This window comes from Heptranchias perlo, chromosome 6 (genome assembly GCF_035084215.1).
Source record: "Heptranchias perlo isolate sHepPer1 chromosome 6, sHepPer1.hap1, whole genome shotgun sequence".
NCBI classification, from domain to species: domain Eukaryota; kingdom Metazoa; phylum Chordata; class Chondrichthyes; order Hexanchiformes; family Hexanchidae; genus Heptranchias; species Heptranchias perlo.
Window position 1 is genome coordinate 94820645 of NC_090330.1, and position 27935 is coordinate 94848579.

Below are 27935 nucleotides of genomic sequence, written 5' to 3' on the forward strand. Positions count from 1 at the left end.
AAGCATGAGATAAGACCAGCGGTGCTTACGTACAGAACAACACAGCCGAATAGTGTAAAGATAGGATGCGGTCCCTCCAAAAGTGAGAGCTCTCAAGAGGTTATGGTCGGAAGTCCATCAGGTTGTACTGATTGCTTGTCATTTAATGTAAACTGTAGACAGTTGTATTATAGCTATAATATTGTTGAATGTAATGTTGAAGAGAGCTGTAGTGCAACTCAGTCGTAAGTCAAACAATTAAACTTGCTATTTTATAATCATTTGGGCTAGAATCAAATGGAAATTATTGTTGATTGATTAATAACCCAACAGAGAAATCCACTAACATAATGGTGTCCCTGGGTGGGCCCGAGTTTTAAAGGTTTAAAAATAACTAATGTTGAGAGACAGAGAGACAGAGAGAGAGAGAGAGAGACAGACAGAAAGAGAGAGATGGAGAGACAAAGAGAAAGAGAAAGAGAAAGAAAAAGAAATAACCATGGCGAGCACACTGGATAGTTTATATTCTAAGCAAAAGAGAAGAGGGAAAGAAATTGCGGAGGAGGATGAGGAGTTAAGAATGAGTCCTTTCACAGCAGACAGAGGCTGTAAAGGAATTATGTAAAAATCAATAGAGTGTTATAACTACATAACGTGTTCTTTGTAGTAAAAGCCTGTGTTAGTGCTTTCTTTTCGCAATGTTTGCTTTTGTGTAATGTTACAAAGATTTTGTTTAGCTGTGAAGACTAACATGTCCTTCAATTAAAAGTGTTAGAAGTTAAACTTAATCTCCTGTCTCTATGACAACAATCTGGAAATGTTGGACTAACTAAAAATAAAACGAATTAACTAAAATATTATATTCCCTGACACGAAAGGGTTTTAAAAAAAATTCACATGAACGCTGCGTTGACGCACGCTGTGTGAGTTGTCTATTTTTCTGCAAAGAGGTTAACCCCTTCCAAGGACATCAACATCTGTTTAAGTTCGCAAAGCAACAACCTTTGCATTTATTTAAAATAAGTTTCTTAATGTAAATGAATATTTCCCCATGTGATAGAAAGAAATATTGGGCATAATTTTTGTGCTCCCTTTGCTGACTATTCTTCCAGTAGTGAGGTAATTAGATTCATTCACGGAAACATGAGTGGCGTCCTTTCAGGTCCTGGGATAAAGGATGACAGAAGAAAATTAATGAATTGTTTGTTATTTTCAACCCCTTGGGCTCTCAAGAAGAGCCACAATGGATTTCCTGTGTTTCTTTTTAACGGGGGACCATGATTTTCAGGGCCAGAAAAGTGTTGCTGCAGGAAACGATCCAGTGGTGTTAAGAATTTAAGACCTTATCTGCAAACATCGGCAGATATCAAATGTCACAGCATGGTAATGATTTGGACTAAGACTTAAGCCGTATCAAAACTTCAAAATTACATATGAAGGAAAAGCAATCATCAGCCTTGACCAAGTTGCTTTTCCTCTTTTGAAAACGTTTTGCCAAAAGTAATTACAAACACTTCTGTCTCTAATATTAAACCATAAAGCCTGGACATAATTTGTTTCTGAAATTGGAATTGATAAAATAAATTGATATGAGTTGCTGTTCAAGCACTCAAGAAGGGAAAATTAGTCAATAGTATAAGGGAATAATCAAATTATATTTTAAAATATAGTGAGCTAAAAATTGGGCCATCTAGCATGACGTGCGCTGGACGCCATCTTGGTAAAGGTAATAGCACATGCGCAAATAATGAACACAGGCAGCATTTAAAGTAAGGAGAAAATGCATACAATCAGTGTGCAATGCTGATTTAAAGTGATAGACACCATTTTGGGACTTAAGGCTCCACTCAATAGACAGGGGGAAAAAATTGGATAGGGGCCGTTTTTGGGCGTAGGTAGCGTGATGTGCTATTACCCCATGCCCAACGACCCCTGCGCAGGCAGGACGCAAGTTTCGGCCCACCCGAGGGCTCACCTGCAATCAGCGTTCCATTCCAGGCCTTGCACGTGGAATCAATGCAATTCGCATTTTCCACCACCAGGGGGAGCTCACTCTCTTAAAGGGAGGATGTTTCTTAGAAATCTCTTAAAGGTAGCTGGTACCTGTTATTTGCTGAAAATAACAATCTACTGTCTGCACGGAGTCTGAATGGAGATCAGACATCACAAATGTAAATCAAAGATGCAGGTCCCATCCCTATGCTTACACACTGATGAGTTATGTTAAAACATTGAATAAAGGTTGCGCACTACCAAATCCCACATCCTCCATTCTGCAGGCCAGACCTCAACAATCTACCTATCTGAGTTGGCACCAAGTCTGTGAAAGTGCATGCACCAAGGTTCTCTGCTGATGTACTAGCGACTTTGGGTGCGAGAGGTGGACAGAAGGAGGGACATCCTATATCCGCAGGAGAGGGAGGGGAGCAAGAGGCCCGCCAGACATATATCCAAAAGGCAGTGGGAGGCAGCAGAGGACAAATTCAATGCCAGGTGCACAGCATCATGAACATGGATGCAATGCAGGAAGAAGTTCAATGCTTTGACATGAGTGGTCAAGGTGAGTGAGGTCAACTGTCAAGTGGTGTTCTACCAACTGCACCAGGCACTACACCCCCATCACCCACATACCAACAAACTAACTCTTTCCATCAGTACTCAACTCTTCCATCCAGATGCTTCCTCTCACTTTTACACATTACCACTGTTTCAAGCCACCCACCCACAACTCACAAGCCACACACATTGGCAGCTATTCTACCATGACAGGCACATCCCATAGGACACACGTCCCGCTTTCTTGCAGGAGAAGGTGGCGCATATCAGAGGCAGCAAGTGGCAGTGGCCTTTAGCCCCTCGAGTCTGTTCCGCCATTCAATAAGATCATGGTGGACCTGTGACCTAACTCCATATACCCAACTTAGCCCCATATCCGTTAATACCCTTGGTTCACAGAAAACTATCAATCTCAGATTTAACATTCACAAGTGAGCTAGCATCAACTGCTGTCTGCAGAAGAGCGTTCCAAACGTTTCCCACCCTTTGCATGTGGAAACATTTCCTAACTTCATTCCTGCACGTCCTTGCTCTAAATGTGTCCCAGCATCCTAGTATTCAAGTTTAGGAGACCTCCAAAAACAGTTACAAATGTCTCTGCAGCCAGAAGCAATAATCCAGCCATCAAACTGTAAATCCTGCATGGTCCCTTTAAATAGCACTGGTGGGGGGTCCTCCAGGCACTCTAAGGCACGTTCAGATGGTCGGGGTTAAGACTGGGCGTTGAGTTGAGCGTTAAGTCCCAAAATGGTGTCTATCACTTTAAATCAGCGTTGCACACTGATTGGAGCCATTTTCTCCCTACCTTACATGATTCCAGCATCCGTTATCTGTGCCTGCGCCAACTCCTATAACTAGATGGTGTTTGGCGCACGTCACGCTGGAAACATGCGTGCGCATCCAAGACGCCATCTTGGATGTCGGAGAGGCCGTGTCGTGCCAAAACAACGGGTGCTACACGGCTCAATTTAGCGCCCCCAGTCTTAACTGCGACCATCTGAACATGTCTTAGAGTGCCTGAAGGAGCCCCACCAGCATTATTTAAAGGGACCATGCAGGATTTACAGGTTAGTTGCTGGATTATTGCTTCTGGCTGATGGTGCATTTGTAACTGTTTTTGGAGGTCTCCTATACTTGAATACTAGGACAAGGGGACGTAGCCTAACATTTAGAGCCAGGACGTCCAGGAGTGAAGTTAGGAAATGCTTCGACATGCAAAGTGTTGGAGAAGTTGGAATGCTCTTCTGAAGACGGCAGTTGATGCTAGCTCAATTGTGAATGTTAAATCTGAGATTGATAGATTTTTGTGAAACAAGGGTATTAAGGGATATGGGGCTAAGGTGGGTATATGGAGTTAGGTCACAGGTCAACCATGATTTCATTGAATGACGGAACAGGCTCGAGGGGCTAAATGCTACTGCCACTTGCTGCCTCCTGTTATGTGCCATCTTCTCCTGCAAGAATGTGGGACGTGTGTCTGAGTGATGTGCCTGTCAGGGCTGAATAGCTGCCAGTGTGTGTGGCCTGTGCGTTGTGGGTTGGCAGCTTGCAACAGTGTTAATGTGTAAGGGTGAGAGGAAGCATCTGATTGGCAGAGTTGAGTACTGATGGAAAGAGCTTGTTTGTATGTGGGTGATGGGGGGTGTAGTGTGTGGAGCAGTGGATGCGGCTAGTGGTGTAGTTGGTAGGTGATGCCATTTGACAGTTGACCTCACTCACCTTGACCACTCGTGTCAAAGCATTGAACTTCTTCCTACACTGCATCCATGTTCGTGGTGCTATGCACCTAGAATTGACTTTGTTCACTACTGCCTTCCACTGCCTTTTGGGCATATGTCTGGAGGGCCTCTTGCTCCCCCGTGGATATAGGGTGTACTGCCTTCTGTCCACCTCTTGCACCAAGGCCTCTAGTGCATCAGCAGAGAACTTTGGTGCATGCTCTCTCGCAGGATCTCTCGCAGGGCTGGTATAAACTCAGTTCGGCAGATTGGTGAGGTCTGGCATGCAGATTGGAGGATGTGGGATTTAGTAGTGCGCAACCTTTATTCAATGTTTTAACATAACTCATCAGTTTGTAAACATAGGGACGGGACCTGAATCTGTTTTTTATGTGTGCGATGTCTGATCTCCGTTCGGACTCCATGCAGACAGAGGACTGTTATTTTCAGCAAATAACAGGTACCGCTACCTTTATGAGATTTTGGCTGCCCATCAGAGAGACAAGCTTTAAGAGATTCGGGCTCCCATTGCTGGTGGTAAGTGCGCATGTCCTTGTATCCTCGTGTCAGACCTGGTTTTTAACGCTGCTTGCAGGTAAATGTTCAGGCTGGATGAATGTCTCGTCCTGCCTGCGCAGGAAGCACTGGGCCTGGGTTAGTTGCGAATCACGGTACCCGCACACGGTTTCCGGCCTAATCGCATTTAACCCCCAAGGAGTCCAGTCTAAACGGTTCCTATCCAATGCTGTGTATAAAGGAAGAAAGCATTTTGTGGTTGGGAAATCAAGTTGTACAGTGACAAGTCACGTCAGTCCAACAATACTGCTCTCAAATTGCGATAATGAGAAGTGGTCCAAGAAGAATTTAAATAAAATAAACAAAAAAATGTATTGAGGTATTGGACCAAACTGTAAATATTGTATTGGACAGTAAAGTTCCTCCAGGGCTCATGAATGAGATGAAATGGTAATAAATGGGATGTTTAAAATTGGATGCGAGGGAGTGATTGGGAATATTAGTATAGACACAGGGGAATTACACCACCAAATGGGAATTTCTCTAAAGTCATCGCCCTGGGTGATGTTGGGTAAATAAATCACCTGGGCATGATTTAACAAAATATATCAATCTGGTATAAATGTACAATCTAGTGAAAGTCAGGGAAGTGTAGTTGAGAATAGTAAATTGAAAGCTTTCTCTTGAAGATGTTTGTGTCCTTTCCTATCCAGAACAACGAGAAAACAGCATTTGATAGTCTGACCACTGCCCGAGACATTGGGACACTGCAGGGGGAGTTAAGCAAAGATGTCCAGACACCTCCACCCCCCCTCACCCTCCCACCAATCTAAGAACATAAGAAAATAAGAAATAGGAGCAGGAGTAGGCCATACTGCCCCTCAAGCCTGCTCCACCATTCAGCCGGGTCATGGCTGATCTTCGACCTCAACTCCACTTTCCTGCCCGATCCCCATATCCCTTGATTCCCCTAGAGTCCAAAAATCTATCCATCTCAGCCTTGAATATGTTCAATGACTCAACATTCACAGCCCTCTGAGGTAGAGAATTCCAAAGTTTCACAAACCTCAGCGTGAAGAAATTCTTCCTCATCTCAGTCTTGAATGGCCGACCCCTTATCCTGCGACAATGCCCCCTAATTCTAGACTCTCTAGCCAGGGGAAACAATCTCTCAGTATCTACCCTGTCAAGCCCCCTCATAATCATATATGTTTCAATGAGATCACCTCTCATTCTTCTAAACTCCAGAGAGTATGAGCCCATTCTACTCAACATCTCTTCATAGGACAACCCTCTCATCCCTGAAATTAATCTAGTGAACCTTCGTTGCACCACCTCCAAGGCAAGTATATCCTTCCTTAGATAAGGAGACCAAAATTGTACACAGTACTCCAGGTGAGGTCTCACTAAATGCCTGTCCAACTGTAGTAATGATGTGGAGATGCCGGTGATGGACTGGGGTTGACAATAGTAAACAATTTTACAACACCAAGTTATAGTCCTACGATTTTATTTGAAACTTACAAGCTTTCGGAGGCTTCCTCCTTCCTCAGGTAAATGTCAGGAACTCCTCGAAGCCTACGCATTTATAAATCACAGAACAATACATGGTGATTACAGACAGTCTTTGCAACTGCCCGTTGCCAAGGCAATCACAGTGTGTTACCTACAGAGCCCCCCGAACAGCCCCCTGTTTTTTTTTTTTTTGTTGACTGTATATTCAGGGGCTCTGTAGGTAACACCTCTCTGTCTGAACACTGTGATTGCCTTGGCAACGGGCAGTTGCAAAGACTGTCTGTAATCACCATGTATTATTCTGTGATTTATAAATGCATAGTCTTTGAGGAGTTCCTGACATTTACCTGAGGAAGGAGGAAGCCTCCGAAAGCTTGTAAATTTCAAATAAAATCGTTGGACTATAACTTGGTGTTGTAAAATTGTTTACAACTGTAGTAAGACTTCCTTACTCTTGTACTCCAACTCCCTTGCAACAAAGGCCAACTGCCATTTGCTTTCCTAATTGCCTGCTGTACCTGCAAATTAACTTTTTGTGTTCCTTGTACGAGGACACCCAAGTCTCTCTAAACACCAACATTTAATAGTTTTTCACCTATTATTAATATTCTGTTTTTCTATTCTTCCTGTCAAAGTGAATAACTTCACATTTTCCCACATTATACTCCATCTGCCACCTTCTTGCCCACTCACCTAAACTGTCTATATCCTTTTGCAGACCCTTTGTGTCCTCCTCACAGCTTGCTTTGCCACCTAGCTTTGTATCATTAGCAAACTTGGATACATTACACACAGTCCCTTCATCTAAGTCATTAATATAGATTGTAAATAGCTGAGGCCCAAGCAGCGATCCTTGTGGCACCCCACTAGTTACAGACTGCCAACCTGAGAATGAACCGTTTATCTCTACTCTCTTTTTTCTGTTCTTTAGCCAATTCTCTATCCATGGACGTCTTTGCTTAACTCCCCCAGCCCCATGAGCCCTTACCTTGTGTAACAACCTTTTGTGTGGCACCTTATCGAATGCCTTTTGAAAATCCAAATATACTACATCCTCTAGTTCCCCTTTATCTACCCTGCTGGTTACATCCTCAAAAAACTCTAATAAATTTGTCAAACACGATTTCTCTTTCATAAAACCATGTTGACACTGCCTAATCATATTATGATTTTCTAAGTGTCCTGTTACCACTTCTTTAATAATGGATTCCAGCCTTTTCCCAACTACTGATGTCAGGCTAACTGGCCTGCAGTTCCCTGTTTTCTCTCTCCCTCCCTTCTCGAATAGCTGAGCAACATTTGCTACCTTCCAGTCCGCTGGGACCGTTCCAGAATCTAGAGAATTTTGGAAGATCATAACCAATGCTTCCACTGTCTCTGCAGCCACCTCTTTTAGAACCCTAGGATGTAGGCCATCAGATACATGGATTTGTCAGCTTTTAGTCCCATTCGTTTGTCCAGTACTTTTTCTCTAGTGATATTAATTGTTTTAAGTTCCTCACTCTCATTTACCCCTTGGTTCTCGACTATTTTTGGTATGCTTTTTGTGTCTTCAACTGTGAAGACAGATACAAAATATTTGTTTAACACATCTGCCATTTCCTGATTCCACATTATGATTTCTCCTGTCTCAGCCTCTAAGGAACCAATGTTTACTTTTGCTACTCTCTTCCTTTTTAGATACTTGTAGAAGCTCTTACAATCCTTTTTTATATTTCTTGCTAGTTTACTTTCATATTCTATTTTTTCCTCTTTTTATCAAATTTTTGGTCGTCCTTTGTTGGTTTCAGGCTGTCTTTTGATAAGATAATCTGAAAGCCCAAGAATGGCTACAGTGGACACGAAAGATACAAATGTATGTTGCCATCAATTGGAAACGGAGACCAGGATGAAGCACATGATTACAAAGGCCTATGGCCTGGTGAGCTATTGGAACCACTCTTTAAACAGAGCAGTTGCTCTTACAGGATTGAATTTTACTGGACATATGACGTGTACCATGGAAACACATGCTGCGTGTGATGCAACTAATATGAGGAAATGCATGGTGAAGATGCATTGAAGAACGAGTGTCATGCATGCTCAGTTACTGAACAACAGCATGACATGAAATGGTTAATGTGGTTCAGGAGAGTGAGAACATCTTTTAAACAAGGCACTGACACATGCCCCATAGAGAACCCAACTAATTAATGAAACAATCAGGAAACACTGGTACCAATCAGAGGGATTGAAATTAAAGTAATGAGGGACAGAATAATTTGGATTTCCAAAATTCAGGGTTAGGTTCCTTTCAGTTAACAATTAAATTGGCTTAAAGAAAAATAATACTTAGCAAAAATATCCACAAGATAGATATTAGTAAATGGAGAGCTTGAGAATTTTTTAAGTTCATGATTCTTGATAATATGATACACTCTAGGTTTCTGTATTAGCTAAATGAAACTTAGAAGTAACATGTATATGTCTATATTAGCTTATGTAAACCTTATGTTAATAAAATATAAACTCAATATGATTGTAGGCAAGATCAAAGAGATAGTTGAGGGGTAAAGTGAAAATTGAATCTGGGTGGAACCAGGAGCCAAGCATGGTCAATATCCCATCTCACATAGCTCGCATAAAGCTCCCAAACATTTAGCAAGAGGGCGGTGTTAAGAGAAGGGGGGTGAAGTTGTGTCTCGGTGTGTGTGTGAAAGAAAGTTTGCAAGAGACTGAGCATGCTGACACTTCAGAATTATAAACACCCAAAGGTCAATAGATGGTCCATTTCTAGATGCCAGAATTGAACCAGAGTGGTTCCACTCGGGTTCAAGAGAAGGGAATGTAAGTATATGGTTTAAAACATGCATAGGAAATTGGGGGACAAAAGTTCAGCTTTTGTGAGAACAAGGACAGGTCACACTGCAGAACATCAGGGAGATCATAGAATAGATAACATTAACATCAGAAGGTGGTTTACACCAAAACAGAGATATAGTTGCTATACAACCGACATTGGTGGGGCAACGCAAGGCCGAATAAGGGATGCTGTACGCAGATAAGATGGACGTTTTCCTCAGAGGAACATAACAGCTTGTAAACAGAGATGGAGGTTGAAGTCATTAGCTACATTACGTAAAACAGCTTATCTTGAGATATTAACATGGCATCAGCACAACGGGAGGACTTACGACCATGAGATAAAACCAGCGGTGCTTACGTACAGAACAATACAGCCGAATAGTATAAAGATAGGGCGCGCTCCCTCCCAAAAGTGAGAGTTCTCAACAGGGTATGGTTGGAAGTCTATCAGGTTGTATTGATGGCTTGTCATTTAATGTAATCTATATTTAATGTATATTCAAGGCTGAGATAGGTAAATTTTTGGACTTTAGGGGAATCGAGGGATATGGGGATCGTGCCGGAAAGTGGAGTTGAGGTTGAAGATCAGCCATGGTCTAATTGAATGACGGAGCAAGCTCGAGGGGCCTTATGACCTACTCCTGCTCCTATTTCTTATGTTCTTAATCTGTAGACAGTTGTATTATAACAATAATACTGTTGAATGTAATGTTGAAGACTGCTGTAGTGCAACTCTGTTGTAAGTCAATCTATTAAACTTGCTATTTTATAACCACTCAGGCTAGAATCAAACTGAAGTTTTGTTGATGGATTAACAACCCGTAGTTGTGACAGTGACGGAGAGATCCGCTAACAGAAGTGTTCAAAATTATGAAGGGGGTTGATAAAGTGTATAAGGGGAAATTGTTTCTATTGGCGGGTGGGTCAGTAACCAAAGTAACACTTAAGATATTTGGAAAAAGAACCAGAGAGGATACGAGGAGAATTTGTTTTACGCAGCGAGTTCTGGATCTAGAATGCACTGCCTGAAAGGGTGGCGGGAGAAGATTCAACAGTAACTTTCAAAAATGAATTGGATATATACTTGAAAAGGAAAAATTTGCAGGGCTATGGGGAAAAAGCAGGGGAGTGGAACTAATTGGATAGAGTCAGCACAGGCACGATGGGTTGAACAGGGTCTCCTTCTGTATTGTATGTTTCTATGAGAATTTCATAAGGTAGTGTGCTGTCAGGTTATTTGTGGTTCAATAGCATAAGAATAAACAATAGCAGAAGGTCATGGTGAGCTTGCAGCTTACACCTTCCCTCTAGCACAGGCACACTGGGTCAAATGGCCTCCTTCTGTGCTGTAAGATTCCATTATTCTATGATTCCAAGCTTCAGCTGGCTCCTCTATAATGCTTCATCTGTCATTTCCAGCTCCACATTAATAAAGAGACAGCTTATGGTCTTATATACTCACATCATCAGAAAACTATCCCTGGAAATTACTGTTTTTGCATAATCAAAGGTTAACTGACCATTGCTTATGCTGTTTCAGCATTATAAAGCACACACAAATGAGCGAACAGTTTTCCTATTTTTGTTTAGTGCATAAAGACATGTGCTATAAAAATAATATATTGGATCATGCAATGAAATGCTAGCTGAAATAATTATTTCCTATATGGTCACCAGGGAGCAAAGAAATGGAGAGATGCCAGAGGGCCACATTTCCCAGCAGCACCTGGTTCAAACAGTTGTGGAAAGCAAATGTTGTTTGAGTCAATACTGTGCCATGAGTCCAGCAAACCTGGTTTTCAGGAACAAGATGAAAGTCCTTAAGAAAGACCAGTCAGGAATATCAATGTGCATGACACGCACCTGCAACAAAAGGGCATGAAAGAAGGGAGCTTTTATATTTTGTGGTCTGCAAAGGCTGAGTCATAGGAGAACAATCAAAGTGTGCCACTCTTCTGTGTTTAGAAATAAAAAGTACAGATAATCTCCGTCTTAATTCCCGCAAACTATGTGACTGTTTGACTAGTGCACATGCATGAAGTATTAGCATGATGATGTTCAAAATATCCAGGGATTCATTCTGCAGCCATTTTGATTGACTTATTTTGCTAAGATATATTTGCTGCTGTTGCTCAGATAAGTATTTTTGCATACTTTAAAATGCAAATTTCCTCATTGCAAATTTGCTAGCCAGTTTTTTTAATACATATTCACCTCCCCCCGCAATAACAATCATGTCCAACATCTCTCCCAGCCCTTCCATCCTCAAATACACTGCAGCCACCCAAAGATCAACATTCATATTCATGACAACAAACATTAGGGTCACCAGCTGCTACAGGAACACTCTCTGCACACAAGGACTTCAAAATCGTTTATTATTTTACTGGCTTACACAAATGCCTAGACACTAATTATCACCCAGATGGGATCTCTTAGTGCTTGTCTTAAGTGCTCGCTTTGCTACTCTAGTGCTTTACAAGATGCTATTCCAGTGGCTTCAGTAAGGGAGGTGGAAAAGATCTATGGCGCCATCAGGGGCTCTTGGTAAGCAACTTCTAGAAGCTCATGCTGAAAGTGCCCAGCTACAGACTGCAGCAACACACGTCTGCCAGGGCAGTCTGACCCAGCTGTCAATCTTGCACCAGAACGAGCATTGTTTGAGGGGGTGGTGAGGGTCCAGACATGCTGTCACCCTGAGAGATGGCAACATGATCCACCCCTATTGTACAATTACCTCTGGTATTGGGCTGCGGCTCAACACCCTTACAGATCTACGAGAGAGCAGATCTGTGGCCCGTTGGAAGCCCCTGTTCATTTGGACTCCCAGTCTTCCAAGGCGGAGAAGATGGTTGAGCCCAGATTCCATACGGTGCTAGTATGGGAATCCCTGTGAGGTGCTATGGCTGGTGCCACAAACTCCTGCAAATAGGGCCCAGCAGTAGTGTCCATTGAGGTGACCACACGCTCCATGGTTAACTGCAGAGTGTTGATGCCATGCACCAGAACCTCGCAGAAATTGATAGTAGGCTCCTCCACGCTCTCCAACATGTAGCAGAAGCTCTCTGGTAGGTAATCCAATGCACTGAGCAACTGCTGGTGTGCAGAAAACATTTTTCTTTGAAAGGTTGGACCTCTAAATTAAGCATCTTGTCCTCATCAGCAGGATGCAAACTGGCCTTCCGTTGAGCGCTTTCCTGGGCCATCCTTTCCACCTGCAGCACTTCACTTGTGCTCATTGAATCACCCAGTAAAAACACCTCCAACTCACTATCTATACCATGCGGCGTGCGATTTCTATGCTTCTTTGGAGGGTTATCCCACTCAGTTTGTGTGACAGAAAGGCCCGAGATGTCTGATGGTCCCAGAAAAAGAGGAGAGGGTCAAGGGTTAGCATGTAGTGGTAAGGATAAGTAGTTCAATGGAAATAAAAATCAGGAGATATGTAAACTGGGCTGTTGATTCACTAACACCCATTTCACACTATTGCAAAAAGTCAAAATCTACCCATGTGACTGTGTGAGTGTGTGAATGAGAGAGTTAAGTAGAAAGTGAAAAGGAAGGGAAGATGCCCCATAACACCGCTGTGCATGGCCTCCAGCCTGACCATCTCCAAGGTTGTGGGTCCTCTCTCTGCTAATGATGTTCGCGGTGGCCTCTTCCATTGATATCAGTGTCTGTAGAGAAGCAGGACATCCTCCTGTTCCTGTCCTCTCACATATGGTGTGTGCTAACCTATCCTGCAAGAAGAGTTGAAGTGGGTTAATATGTAGCTTGTAGAGGGGTTTTCAAGATGTATGAAGCAGCACAGCATAGTGTGCATGTTAACAGGAAGAAGCAGCATGTGTGGCCAAGGGGGGAGAAGTAGTTGTGAGGGCAGTAGCAGATTTGGAGGGTGTGAGTAAAAGCAGAAGGAGGCGCAGTTGTACTCAATATGTTGACTTGAGGAGTGATATGGGAATCAGGGAAGGGAAGGGGTGATGGTGTGGGATGTCAAGTAGGGTGGTGCAGGGAGTAAGAGAGCTGTGAAAGGCAGCCTTTTACCTGGTAGTCCCGATGAGGTCTTTAAATTTCTTCCTGTAATGCAGCTAGGTCCTGGGAACAATGCTGGTGCCATTGACTTGCTCTGTCACCTCTCTCCATTGCTGCTGACTAATTTGCCACCAATTGGAGGGGAAAAGCACCTTCTTCGTGCTGCTGACTTTGTGTATGAGCACCACCATGGCTGCAGCCATAGAATCTGGGGGGCCTGGTTTAGGTCATCCTGCCTGCTGTTCCACCATATCACTGACTGCTATAGGCTATTGAAAACTCCACCTCCACTTTAAGATGTTGCAGCCCATCTTTAAGTAGTGGTCATCCTGACGGATTTTATAACTCCCACTCCTCCTCAATTGCTGAGCTGGCTACAGGGAGCATGAGTAACACTGGAAGCTGATCAATTCCATTTAAATTAGGCCTGGCCAAGAAAATGGTGCACCGATTCATTCAGGCAGACGGAACGTGTGACCCCCTCCACCGGCAACCCAATTAATGCAATATACCTCAACTTCTTTTCTTTCTGGAGAATCTTACACTTCTGGAAGGATCCCTGGCATGAACATTACACAAATGCAGATCGGTTTGCACATTTCTGCATGGAGAAACATCATTGTGGACAAGACGTGCCAGTTAATTACAAGTAGGACAGCTCTTGCTATCCCTGCAGAGCCTCAGGTGGCAATATTTTGTTTTATCCATTCTCAGGATATGGGTGTCACTAAAAAGGCTAGCATTTATTGCCCATCCCTAATTGCCCTTGAGAAGGTGGTGGTGAGCCGCCTTCTGCTTGAACCCCTGCAGTCCGTGTGGTGAAGGTTCTCCCACAGTGCTGTTAGGTAGGGAGTTCCATGATTTGGACCCAGCGACAATGAAGGAAAGGTGATGTATGCCCTTCCTAACATCTTTGTGGGGATACCATCAGTTTAGGGATTGCAGCAGTTCAAGGAGAAGCCTCACCGCTACCTTTTTATGACAGTTAGGCATGGTCAATAAATATGGCATTGCCTAAACCACTGCAAACAAATTTTAAAAATTATACACCAATGTCGCAATCACAGAGGATGTCATTTGTGACTTTGGCCATGGCCGTCTCATTGCAGAAGCAAGACTGAAGAAATTTGAACATAGAGTTTTAGGAGAGATGGACACACAGCTGGGAGGTGATGATATGTTGAAGGGCCTGAAAAAGGAAAAGAGGGTTATAATGGGGGAATAGGTTAGTTGGACAGTACGGTTTAGTCGAGGATGAGGCTTTTGAGAAGGGGGGTGATGATGGCAGTTTTGAAAGGGATGGTGCCTGAGCAATGGAAGCAATTAGTAATGTGAGCAAGCATGGGGGCCAGGAGATCTGGAGTTAATTAGAAAGGGGATTGATAGAATAGGAGGTGAGGTTCATTGAAGGAATAAGCATGGAGAGGACGGGAGGAGAGCTGGCAGATTAACTGCAGACTGACAGTGAATTAGAGGTAGGATGTGAAAGGAACCTGTTGGAGCTCAGGACTGGGGAAAGAGGAGGGATAAAATAGCATTGTATAAAGTCGGGTAGAAAGTGTGTTGCACCCTCACTTAATACTGTAGAGTGCAGGCATTAATGGTAATGATAACATTAATTTCTGACGAAGAGCTCTCTGATGGCTTGCTTTGCTGCTGCCATGCTGTTTTTAACTGGTAGCCCACTGGGTAAATGCGTGTGTAGCATATATGAATCTTTATTTTGTACTCAAAGTGTATTTATGTTAGTACATCAACCTCTGAGTTTAACAGAGCATAACACATCTTCAGCCGGCCCCGTTACATCCAAACACTTACAACTCTGCTCCACATGGCTGGAAGCTCTTCAACTCATTTCAGCCAGCTTTTTTTAATAAATGGGGTACAACTGCAGACCTTTACTGCTATGAGAAGTGACTTACTGTCAAGTTATATTTAAAGTTTGAACACGTATAATTTTATATTAATTGCTAGATCAGCAAAATTAAGCTTGACGGATACTTTCAACTGTTAGACCAAAATTATTTAGATTTGGTTATTTGTTGAATGAAACTTGCACTGTTCTGTTAAATATTCATTTAAGTTAAGCATTTAAAATAGTTATTGCAAGATATAATGAGCGTTCAAAAGCAATCCTATATACAAGAAGATACTCATTGCATATTTCATACACATACTCACTGCTGGCACTGGCTACCTCAGGGCAAAACAAAGTTGCAGCAGTTGGAGCAGGCGTTAGGCCCCTTATTTTCACATATGCCTCATACATTATGCAGTGACGGTGGAAATGACCCCTCCAGAGAATTCAGGAGATGGCAAAATAGAAGGTCTGATGACAGCTCAAGCCTTGTAGTAACCTTCTGCTGCTCTTCCTTCTCATCCAATTCTCTCATTCACTTACTGGCAGCAAAGCATACACTGAGCCATTTACTGTGTCACTCTTTCTGCTGAAAGCGACATGATCAGAAAGACATCACTATAATCTGTTTTTTTCTTCTTTTCTTCGAGATGTGCCACAGAAAGTAGAACCAGTACTTCAGCATTTCACAGCTCAAACTGTCACTCACACTATACCTAACAAACACCAACTCAGATATGTCCACCTCAGAGGATTTAGACAATGAGACAGAAGAGAGTACAGTGGTTGACATACACAGCACAAATGAGCAGGAAAAGCTAGTGGTGGCAGAGGAGAAGGAACTTGTTGTCAGGAGTGCCAGCTTGCATCCTGTCTTGACTGATGGGCTTGGGGACCTGGATGATTTTAAATGAAGTATGTTTTCTGAGCATCAAGTTTTGATGCAGTCATTGGGGATGATGCCAACCAAGGTGTTGCAAGTGGAAGTTGCATGGGTGGAAAAATCCACTGGATGCAGTTATGCAGCCTTGCACCATGGTTTTGCCATTAGCAAAGGCCATGAAAGGATTTAAACACAAATAAAAAAAATCAAAGAAATATCAAAAGTGAAAATATCCAACTGGAAGAGAGCCAATTTGAGAAGGGACCGTGTGTAAAAACCACCAGTTTTTAAAAATATTTTGTTAAAGTTTTTTTTGTGAGGGGTGTTTCTTCACACATTTGCACAGGTGGACTGGAAACAAAGATTGACCAAAAAAACAGTAACTGAGCAATGGGAGGCCTATAAGGCAGAAATAGTTTGGGTATAAACCAAGTGTATTCCACAATGAGGAAAGATGGGGCATCCAAAGCTAGAGCTTCCTGGATGACTAAGGAAATAGAGGTTAAAATAAAACAAAAAAAGGAAGGTTATGGCAAATGTCAGGTACAGAAAACAATAGAAAACCAAACAGAATACGAAGAGTGCAAGGGGAAATTGAAAAAGGATATAACAAGGACAAAGAGAGAGTATGAGAAAAGATTAATGGGTCACATAAAAGGGAACCCAAAAATCTTTTATAAACATATAAAAAGTAAAAGGATAGCTAAAGGAATGGGGGGTCGATTAGAGACAAAAAAGGAGATCTTCTTGTGGAGGCAGAGGGCATGACTGAGGTACTGAATGAATATTTTGCATCTGTCTTCACAAAAGAAGGAGATGAAGTTAAGGTTATAGTAGAGGAGGGGGGAGTAGAGATATTGGATAGGATAAAAATAGATAGAAAGGAGGTGCTGAATAGGTTAGCATCACTCAAAGTTAACAAGTCACCTGGTCCAGATGGGATACATCCTAGGAGAGGATGGAGATAGCAGGAGCTCAGACCACAATCTTTCAATCCTCCTTGGATATGTGACTGGTGCCAGAGCACTGGATGATTGCAAATGTTACACCCCTGTTCAAAAAAGGGGAGAGGGATAAACCTGATAACTACAGGCCAATCAGTCTAGCGTCAGTTGCAGGAAAACTACTAGAGACCATTGTCAAGGACAAAATTAATTCTCACTTGGAGAAGCATGGGTTAATGAGGGACAGCCAGTACAGATTTGTTAAAGGTAAATTGTGTCTGATTGAGTTCTTTGATAAAGTAACAGAGAGGGTTGATGAAGGTACGTGTTGATGCAATTTTTGTATATATGGACTTTCAAAAGGCATTTGATAAAGTACCATATAACAGACTTATTTGGAAAATAGAAGCACATGTATTAAAGGGACGGTGATAACTTGGGTACATAATTGACTAAGGGATAGGAGGCAGAGGTTAGTGGTGAACGGATGTTTATCTACTGGAAAGAAATATAGGGCTCGATTTTCGCACCCGCGATCGGGTGCGTTCGTGGCGGGGGGGCTGCGAAAATCCTGGATTCCCGGGGCAGGTCCGGAGTCCGGCTCCAACCCGCCCACTTCCGGGTTCCCCATTGACGTACTCACATGCGCGCGCAGCCCCCGCATGTGGAACTCCCGCCGGCAATTAAAGCCGGCGGGGTGTCATTCAAAGTAATTGAACAGGTACTTCAGGTTGTTTACAGACCTGATTGACCTGATATTTTAGGAGGGTTGGGATTTTGAAATGAACTGAGACTGTTTCCCGTACTGGGGGAAACACTCCCAGTTCAAATGGACATGTGGCAGCCATCAGCCTGTGGCAGCTGCAAAGATCCATTTGACAGGTGGGGGGGGGAGACCCTCACTCATTGCAGGAGGCCACTCTGTCACTTTGGACAAAGTTTGTCCTCCACCACCCTCCTCCTAACAACCAAATGCATTAACTTGCACATTTACCCCGGTGTCTAGACACATTTACCTACCTTGCAGACCCCCTCAAACCTCTGGATGGGGGCCGCCTTAGGCAGTCATGACTTCCTCGGAGGGCGAACAGCATCACCAGCCTCGTTGGCCACGCCGTCCACCTCTGACACGTGGAGCTGTACAACACAGTGCTGTGACACATCCACCTGCACAGCAGGAGGGAGGGCAACCGCAGAGAGAGATGCGTCGCAGAAGGCACTACCCTCGCCACAGGGTCTACAGACCGTGGCTCAGCTTCCTGGACCTCTCTAAGCAGCAGTGCACTTGGAGGATCATAGTCACTCGAGATGTAGTCGTGGACATCTACAGCCTCCTTCATGCCGAGCTGCTCCCGGCTGGCCCGAGCACCATTTTCTTACCTGTTGCCGTCAAAGTCACCACTGCCCTCAACAACTTCTCCTCCGCATCCTTCCAGGGTGCCACCGGGGACATCGCCGGCGTCTCTCAGTCGTCTGCAAGTACACCTACACCCACTCTGCAGTGATACAATGGGTGGCATCAAGTGTGCGTGTTCATGGTGAACCCCATGAAAGGGACCTATTCCACAAGCCAGTCAAGAATGGGCAAGACGTGGCAGTAGTGGTGATAATAATAATATTTATTGTGCATGTGAAAGAAAACAAATATAAATGATAAACATGACAAATTGTCAGACACCCTTGTGCATTCCCTTTGTGCTCACAAAACCTTTGCCTTGCGTTTCCGGGAACCCCTACGTGGTGCTACCCCTGTGCCTTCAGCAGAGGTAGTGGCAGGTTGCTCTTGTCCATGCCCTGACCGATGAGATGCTTTGGGCCGACGCCCTCTGGGTTTGGGTGCCCGTGAGGGCTCATCCAAAGACTGCTCCACCTGCTCCTGTGCAGGGGCAGACTCGGCCACCTGGAGAGGGGGAAGTATTGCGGGTACTGGTTGAGAGGGGGGCAACGGGTGAGACGTGGGAGCACTTTGAGTGGAGTCCCCACTTCCATGTCCCCTTTCACCATCATCCCTCTCGTGGCCCAGGCTCACATCACTCCTTCCACCCTGCTGGATGGCAGTTTGGAGGACTTGTGTAAGGCCGTGGAAGGCCACCTGTAAAGTATCTGTCAGCCTGTTTAAGGCTGCAGAATGTTACTCACCCTGAATCCGAACAGCCGTTATCAGGGCCTGAATGGACTCATTGTTGAGGTTTGCTTGACGCTCGAGGGAGGCTAGCCTTTCCTCCATCGCAGACATTCCCGCACCTACCCGCGACACTATCTCAGAGATGCCTTCACGTCCCTGCGACACTATCTCCGAGATAACCTCCTGTACCTGTGCCACCATTCCCTTCATGCAGTAGTTGGACTCCTCCATCCTCTGCACGATTGTGGAGAGTGCGCGTGGCACCTGTTCCAGTACCTCAGCAATGTGCTGCTGCCCCTCGATGACTCTCCTTTTCACGGCTGGCCCCCAGGGTTCAGCATCTGGGTCCAGCTGAGCAGAGCCTGGAGAAGAGTGCTCCCACCGACGCGGACTCTCCACGGCTGCCCCTGCCACCAGGGTCAGCTCGTGCTCACATGTGCGTGGTGACTCACCATGTGCAAGCCCAACTAATTGAAGACGGGGACCCACCGAGGTGTGTGTATCTATGCTGCTGGATGGCTGGCTCAGATGTGATAATGGACCCTCAGAGGCCGGCAGGTCCTCTGAGGAATCGCCCTCCACGGTCACGGCGCTCGCAGATGGCCCTGCAAGAGAACAGAAAGCAATATTAGGCATGTGGACAGATGTTGATGTGCTGCAGATGCCAAGTGATGCTAAGATCATGAGTGCTGAGTGTTAGCTTTCTGTCACCGGCCGCTTGTGCAACCCCAGCCTCAGCATCCACCACGGACAGGCACTCCAGCGTGCGGCTGATGTCCAGTGCCTGCGGCTCCGCATCCGTTAGGGCCACCTGGTGTGGCGGGCCCCCTCCGGTCCGTGCCCTCTCCCGAGCGTTCTGGCACCGCTTCTCCTGTCAAGGCAAAACACAGAGGCGTGATTGAGTGATGTTTGCATGGTGAGCCGCTACATGCATTGGTGTGGGTGGGGTTGACCGTGAAGGAGATACATGGGAGGGTGCGTGTGCAACATAGCCATGATATTGTATGAGGATTGAGTTGCGTGGTAGTGTTCGAATGGGGACAGGGGCGGTAAGTACGTGCAGGCAAGATGAGGATGATAGTTGAGTGGATGTGAGGAGTGATGTGAGAGCATTGTGGTGGCAGTGCAGAAGGGGTTGTGTGGTGGTGGAGGTGATGTGGAAGACGGAGTGTGGGAGAATGCGTAAGTACACTCACTTTGCCTAACCTGTTTAGGTCATTAAATCTCTTCCTGCACTGGACTCAGGTTCGTGGCACATTGCAGCTGCTGCTGACCTTCTCCGCCACCTCCAGCCAGGCCTTCTTCGTGGTTGAGAGAGGGCACTTCCTCCCATCAGACGGGAAAAATATTTCCCTCCTCCTCCTCACCCCATCCAGCAGCAGCTGGACTGAGGAGTCTGAAAATCTTGGGGCAGCCTTCCCTCTGACCTGCTCCGTGGTTCAACATTGGTTGTTTGCTGCAGGAGCAGCATTGGTGGACTGCCCCTTTAAATAGGGCTCCTCCAGCTGACAGACCTTGCTGCGCATGCGCAGTCCGCCCGCCGCACAGCTTACCAGCGGGAAACCCGGAAGCAAAGGTAAGTGGCTCCAATTAGCCTGTAATTGTGTGCGGAGCACACTGATTTCACCAGGTGCGTTACCCATGCGCCCAGTCGACCCCCCGCTGAGAACCTGCCGCCCTGCTAATATCGAGCCTGTACAGAGGGGCCCCCTCTGGATCAGTATTAGGACCATTGCTTTTCTTATATATAAATGACCTGGACTTGGGTACAGGGCATACAATTTCAAAGCTTGCAGATGATACAGAACTTGGCAATGTAGTAAGTAGTGAGGAGGATAGTGGCAGACTTCAGGTGGACTTAGATAGGCTGGTGAAATGGGCAGACACATGGCAGACACAATTTAACATGGCTATGTGTGAAGTGATGCACTTTGGGAGGATCAACATGGAGAGGCAGTATAATCTAAATTGTCCTATTTTGAGGGAGGTGCAAGAGCAGAGATGTGGGGGTACATATTCACAAATCTTTGAAGGTGGCAAAGCAAGTTGATAAGGTGGTTAAGAAAACGTATGGGATACTTGGCTTTGTAAATAGGGGCATTGAATACAAAAACAAGGCAGTCATGCTAAACCTTTACAAATCACTGGTTAGGCCTCAGTTGGAGTATTGTCTACAATTCTGGGCATCACACTTTAGGAAGGATGTCAAGGCCTTGGAGAGAGTACAAAGGAGGTTTACATGGATGATACCAGGGATGAGGGACTTCAGTTATGCGGAGACACTGGAGAAGCTGGGATTGTTCTCCTTAGAACAGAGAAGGTTAAGGGGAGACCTAATAGAGTGTTCAAAATTATGAGGGGTTTTGATAGAGCAAGTAAGGAGAAATGATTTCCTCTGGCAAGTGGGTCGGTAACCAGAGGTCATAGATTTAGGACTAGTGGGGAAATAAAGGGAATTTTTTTTAAACAGGTGGTTATTAAGATCTGGAACGCATTATCCGAAAGGATGGTGGAAGCAGATTCCATAGGAATTTTCAATAGGCAATTGGACATGTACTTGAAGAGGACTAATTTTCAGGGTTATGGGGAAAAAGCTGGGTTGTGGGACTAAATTGGTCAGCTCTTTCAAAGAGCTGGCACAGGCAAGATGGGCCGAATGGATTCCTTCTGTACTGTAATATTCTATTATTCTATGATAAGAATTTTAAATTTGAGGCATGGTGAACCAGGAGTAGGTCAACGAGGATACGGGTGATGACTGAACGGTACTTGGTGTGGGATAGGACAAGGGCAGCAAAATTTTGAATGAGCTGAAGTTTACGTAGGGTGGAAGGTGGAGTCGAGCCCAGAGGTGACAAAGGCATGGATGAGGGTTTCATTAGCCGATGGGCTAAGGTGGGCCAGAGGTGGGTGATGTTATGAAGGTGGAAGTAGGCGGTGATCATGATGGAGAGGAAATGGGGTCTGAAACTCAGGTTAGAGTGGAATCATAAGTTAGGGATTCCTGATCTCACTGGAGTGATTAGAATTGCTGTCAAGCATTCAGTGGTGACGGTGAGGCAGAGCCCAGCAGCAGGGTCATAGCTACAATAAGCACAGATGATGGTGTTGTCTTGCAGCACTCCAAAACATCTAGACTCTTCTAGCGAAGCCCTCCATGCCTGCACATAGGGACAGGCCGACCACATAGTAACGGAAGTGGTGCGGCCTGCAACATGTCCATCTTGGATTCAGTTGTGGGATGGACAAGGTCACCTCCATCCCAAGAGGGTTGGTTGCACACAGAGCAGCCAGCCACCTCATGTAATCCTGTCACTAAGGTAGTACCTAGAAGGCTAGGGTTATGAGCATATTCATTATGCACTATCAACAAGGGGATGCATGGTGGGACCAAACACTAGGTACTCACACACAACATGGTTTGATATTAAAAACCTGGTTACATTGAAACTGTATGCAGAGCGTATTTTTGTAAAGGTTTGTGAGAGTGTTTCATCGGGTAGCATGAATGTGATCCTTTTAAATTGACTAGAAGATTTAAAGCATTGTAAATGAAGACATATTGGTGGTGGTCCTGGGAAAATGTGAATAGCACTATTATTCTAGAAGTAAAGGGAATTAGGGGTTACGGGGAGCGGGCAGGAAATTGGACATGAATTTAGATTTGAGGTTAGGATCAGATCAGCCATGATCTTATTGAATGGCGGAGCAGGCTCGAGGGGCCGATTGGCCTACTCCTGCTCCTATTTCTTATGTTTCTTATGTTTTTATTAACCTTTGTGAGATTAGAAGTGTTCTGTATTAGAACTTGGCAAGAGCAGAGCAATTTTATCCATATTGTTACTGACAACAGTGTTAACAAAACATTTGTGGAAAATTTTGTGGTGCACATGGTATTTGCACTTTATTAAATATTTATGGGAAATTTTTACCTGTGCAAAATGGGAATCCTTCTATTATGCTATGAAGAGGAGAATTTTGAGAATATGGAAGAGGCTATATTGGAGGCAATTTGAGCTTGGCTTTACAGACGGTATCTCTTCCTTGCATGCTGACCAGAGACTACAGACTAAGTACATCTTACTTGGATAATCTATATCATTAGTGCCTTAGAAGGCGGTGCTCCCTGCAAAGGTTATTTGGGGAAATACATCAATTGCTGCTTGAAGATCTGCAGCTCACTTTTACCAGGAACATTTTTTGTGCCAGTCAAGTTCACCACTGTCTTGAATTTCTTTATAACTGGATCCTTCCAAGCAGCATCAGTCACTTTAATCAGCTGCTCATCATTGCATCAATAAGACTAACAATGCTATATTCAGGTGGATTGCATAATTCATATCCTTCCCAGTGAAGGCAGACAAAGAGAATAGTACTATCCAGTTCAACAGATGGCAGGTTCCCACAAGAGCAAGGAGCAATTGACAGAACTCATGTACCAAAGCCCCATACAACAATGCCCTCAATGCTCAAAGTTATGAATAGTAAAGCTCTTCATTCTATTAATATGCAGCTAGTGTGCAATGCTAATCACCTTTTACATTTAAGTGCCTAGATAAATCTGATGGAGCCCTTTCCAGCAAAAGCCTCAAGAATCATTGTAGCTTGCTGCATTTTGCATAATATCACAATGAAGAAAGGCTTGCTGCTTCTGGAAGCTGAAGGCAATGATGATGAACTGGGGCTAGAAGGATGTCCCTCCCCACAGCATGTAAAGGATGCACAGAAAGGAGAGAACAAGGGACAGGACAGCCAGCAGCGAGCAACTAGAGAAAGGAGGGCACAGCTAATATCCCAGAGCTTTCAATAAATAAAGTTTGACTCATCAAATAGTCACTTCACACATCTGTCTGTTCTTACCCTATTCCCTTACAAAGTCATTCAATGTTTGCCAAGTTCCTTCATAAGGCAGAAGTCTACATTTCTCCTGCCATCAGCCAAACCCCCAAAAGAGAAAGCATACAGAGAAATAAACTCAGAACTCCATGAGCACAAGCCGTATTTACTTTACAGAACAAGATATTCTGCAAAAAGTGCAAAAACTTCCAAACACCTTATCTACAACTACATTTTTTTGTGGCAGCTAACTTACTTGTTTGTGCTCCTAATTCAGTACTCCTATGAGGTATTCTCTCAGTGAGATGCAATGGAGTGATGGGTGGCTGGGTTGGTCTTCCTGGAGTCTTAAAGTCATGAGGTGACTCTCGTCTCAGGGAACCAGCTATCCCAGAGGGACCAGCTTCTAGCAGCCCTTTACTTGCAGTGGTTAGGGATGCCAGGCCCATATCTGATGCCCCGTCATGTGAAGGCATTAGAGGGGGCCTTGCAGCAGCCTATCACTCCCTGGAGAGATAGTGTCATCAGCACCCACTCCTTATAGGCTACTGGTTCTGGACACAGTAGCTGGGTGCCCCAAGAGGAAATTGCAGTGGGTTTGCAGTAGATTCCGATTTGCAGACAGTATTTCTGCTCCATTGCTAACCTGCAAAAGGGAGGAGATTTTGACTCCTGTTGTCTCTGCACACCATAGTCTCAGTATTTCAATGGAAATGAAATTCGGGAGAGATGTATAACGGGCGGCTGAATCAATATCGCCTGTTTTACACTAATACCCAAAGAATTACCCCCCAGAACTTTAAGTAGGAGGCATTTGCGATGGTAGGGAGGCTGTAGCTTATGATGCTGTACCCCCATCGTTCCCTTATTCCAGAGATTAAATTTGTCTTCCTCTTGACACATACTATGTCCTCATAAATGAAATCTACTTCACCATAACATCAGTTGTGCTTCCTGAGAAACTGGCTTTGACCTTATGTCGCTGTAGGGAGTTTTCTTAAATATCTGAGTCTGTCTTCAATTTATACAATATCACCTTAAAAAGGTGGATTTGTATCATAAATGTGAATTTAATTAACAAATCATGATAAATAAAGGAAGGTAATGTATTCATACGTGCCTTCAATTATCCGTTAATAGTGGCTACACTAGCGACAATAATTTATTTTTTATATTCGTTCGTGGGATGTGGGCGTTGCTGGCAAGGCCAGCATTTATTGCCCATCGCTAATTGCCCTTGAGAATACTCAGATACTCAGGGACTGTTTTTAATGAAGTAACTGCATCAGCATATGTAGACAGATATCATATTGAATATTTTGAAATTATCAGTGATCTAGTTAGTGGAAATGTTTAATTACAAATGATTTTAATATGATTAAAATATTTAGTATTTATAAGAAAAATAATATACAAAATTATAATACTAAGTGTCTGGCTTCAGAAGAGCAGTTTCAATTCCTTGAGGAATCGGACTGCATTGGGAGAGCAAAAAGCTATTTGGAAATTGCACCATTCCAGAAGACATTAGAAAAGACTTTGGAGAAATACTGCAACAAACAAAACCCTATTTCTAAGTATTAAAAAAAAATCACATTTTAGGCATTTTGTTTTTGTTAGACCTTTTAAATCTCTCTAAGATTTTAGGTATTTCGGCTGGGAGTATCCTTGGAGCTGCTCCCACTCCACCGCCATAACCGTGCTGGAAGTGCGGAGCAAATCCTGTTTACGATACGGTTCTCGCTGCATTTCCAACAAAGTTACGGGAGCCAAGCCGGAGCAGCGCCAAAGAAATTCGCCCCATTATTCACCAAATGAATTGTCGCTAGATAGGAATGAGTTAACTCGTGCCAACCATGTCAACAAGCAGGTGTGACTTGAGGCTCCTAAAAAGTTGTGTGGCACGTGAGTTTATCCAAGTCACCCCCTTGTGAATATTGTTGTGCAAGGTTTTATAGATTGGTTTATACAGCAACCGTTAGTGAGAGTTGGCATGCTGTTGTACCCTGCAGGGCACTGCAGTCAAGCCTGATCCTATTCTTAATTGAAGCCCACATGTGTACATTTTTCATCAGAAGTCACTGGATACTGATTAGAAACAGTGTTTCCTTTCCTGGCCCATGGGCACTGAGGCCAATCGTAGAACCCAATTGCTGTCCCAGAAGAGATTGACAAATAGAACACAATTAAATCCAGGATGTACTGGTCTGTATAACAAAGTACTACACATGCTGAGCCTTCAAGGGCTCTAACTGTTTGCTTTTTTTCAACTAGTAATTGACCAGATGCATATTACATTTGATTGTACTCATAGATTAATATTGAAGTAACTGTGTTCCAGTTACTAATCAGACCAACTATACGTTCCAGAGAGGAAAAAGGAAAGCAAACTAAGGCTCAAGTAGCTGGATCGACAGTAAAGAGAACTATAAAAGAATTAAGAATGTTAAAAGAAAAGAAAAAAAATGAAGCTAAATTTTCAAGGCAGGTAAGGATTACTGAAATGAAAATTAGAGGATAAAAGAATAGAAAACAAATCATAGTGAGCATGAAAGGGGATCATTTTTTCATCAATTTTCATCACAAGGATCAGGGAAGAAATTGGGCATCTGAAAGGTCAGGTTAACAGGTTTGTTGTAGAAATTTTTACATCATTTTTTTTAACTTCTTCGTGATCTTGCATGAAGGCAGATTCCTTTCCTGATTCATTCCTGATTTCACAATCAAGATAACATGATCATCAATGGAGTGTGCAGGGAAGACAGATATTCAGTGTAACTGAAAAAGTTTAGAGGCACTGGGGTAGATCTTGACTTTGTGCGATAGTGTAAAACGATGATAGCGAGTCGGCCCATTTTACATCTCTCCCCATTTTTATTTCCTGTTTTGCACTACTGCCCAAGACAAATATCTACCTCTACACATCCATACACTCTTTTTCGCCTTACAGGAATATATTTATTTTATACTCTATCTATTTTATATTTGAAGATTTCCCATTGCTGATCCATCGACTATTTGCTAGCTTTTCTGCAAGGTTAATTTGGACCAGATCTCCTCTTAACTCATTGAACTTTGCCTTTTTCCAGCCCAGCACCCTTATTTTTGACTATTCATTATCCTTTTCTTTTTTTCGATTGAACCTAATTGTGTTGTGATGAATTATTTTCCTATTGTTCTCTTACACTCACATCAGTTATTTGTTCCACTTCATTTCCCAGAACTAAAGTCAAGCAATGTTTCTTTCCTTATTGGTCGAGAAACATAGGCCTTGAATTTCGGCAGGGGATTTCTTGATTTCCTGCCATTACTTTGGTGGGAAATCAGCAGAGCCTCTGGAGAAATGGCATAAAAGGCTGAAAACTATTGGAGATTGGGGCAACCCCTGTGGATGTTCAGGGCCATACTGATCTAGGAAGCAGTCCTAGATGTATTCTAAATACTTACCGCACTTTGATGACATGAATTAGCTTTATTCTAGTCTATCTTAGGATTGCTAAAATTGTCCTACATTATTGCCCTGTTGTATTTATGTCTCTCTCTGTACTGCCTGGAGGTCTCTCGTTATATCTCATCTCTACTAGTTGGTGGCCTCGACTGTGCATCAAGAATTGTACCATTTCCTTTCCAATTCCTAAAGTCTGTTCCTATGCATTCTTTCTTACACATCCTGCTAAGACATGCTTGTATTCTAGCTTCGTGGTAGAATGTTTTACTGACACTATTACCCCATCCCACCCTATTTTTTCCTATTTCTCCTGACAATGTTTTAACCAGGATTATTAAATTCCCAATTCTGTCCAAACCTAAGCAATATCTCTGTTATAGCTACTATGCATATTCCTCCATAGTTATTAATCCTTCTAACTCTCCAATTTTGTATTTAACATTTGATGTATTCACTTACATACCATCAATTCAGACTCAAATTTTGTAGAATATTGATTCTTATTCTTTTTTGTGATGTTCAGATTTAATTTTCTTGATATCCTTTGTCCCTTCTGCAGAAGTATTTTTATCTCTCACTACCTCAAAGCATCTTTCTCTCCCTTTCGCTTCTGATAATATTTTCTCATCATTTATTTTTTAATATGCTGCCCCGGACATACCGAGGATCCATGATGGTCTA

At 43.6% G+C, this 27935-nt stretch overlaps 1 long non-coding RNA gene across 1 annotated transcript; it reads left to right on the top strand.

The window, feature by feature from the left end:
- Positions 1-23802, top strand: LOC137322574 (uncharacterized). The gene is made up of 2 exons (XR_010963184.1): positions 1-121; positions 23519-23802. It is a non-coding gene; the product is annotated as an uncharacterized lncRNA (long non-coding RNA).
- The last annotated feature ends 4133 nt before the right edge of the window (positions 23803-27935 follow it).